The 646-nt window shown below is 44.9% G+C and overlaps 1 long non-coding RNA gene across 1 annotated transcript; it reads left to right on the top strand.

Annotated features, from left to right (window-relative positions):
- The first annotated feature begins 23 nt into the window (after positions 1-23).
- LOC121841848 lies at positions 24-646 on the top strand. Its single transcript, XR_006080790.1, has 2 exons — positions 24-454; positions 558-646. It is a non-coding gene; the product is annotated as an uncharacterized LOC121841848 (long non-coding RNA).

Raw genomic sequence — 646 nt, forward strand, 5'->3', positions numbered from 1 at the left:
ATGAATGTCATATTGGTTTGTATTTTGTGATTTTTACTAGAAACGTGCTCACTCTACAGGTAGGAAGTCTCTAGCCTTTACATTGTATATGAAATATGTTTTTTCAAGACAAAGGTGATTGTTGGGTAAAGCCTGTTAGCAAAAACATTCCTTTAGTTCATACTGGAGGGGGAGAAAGAACCCACTTCTGCTGTAAATTGATCTGATCCTCACAGGACAGTCATGACACCACCACAAGACTTCGTACACAAGGCGGTTGGGGTTTGCAGCGTTTTCTTGTTCCTAACTTAGTCCCTCTCTCTACACTGGCAGCTGTGAGAACCCCGAGGATCCATACCGTGTGGTCTTCCACCCGGTAGTAGCTGACGCCAGGGTCCACTTCCCCCCTCACGTCAAACGCTTTGAGGCCTATATGTTTTCCTTCGCCGAGGATGCGGTTGAGCCGAGTGGCCAGGTAACAAAGTTCACCCAACAATCTTTATTGGTTAATTTTGTGTGAGTGGCAATCATCCCTTTAAAAAAAAAAAATCTGACACCATCAAATCTTTGATTCCTAGGTCTTTGTCCATTGTGATGTGGTCATCTGTGATGCCAGTAGTCCCTCTGGCAGCCCCTGTAGTGGACAATGTGTGAATCAGGACAACCT

This window comes from Oncorhynchus tshawytscha, unplaced genomic scaffold (assembly GCF_018296145.1).
Source record: "Oncorhynchus tshawytscha isolate Ot180627B unplaced genomic scaffold, Otsh_v2.0 Un_contig_9733_pilon_pilon, whole genome shotgun sequence".
Taxonomy (NCBI): domain Eukaryota; kingdom Metazoa; phylum Chordata; class Actinopteri; order Salmoniformes; family Salmonidae; genus Oncorhynchus; species Oncorhynchus tshawytscha.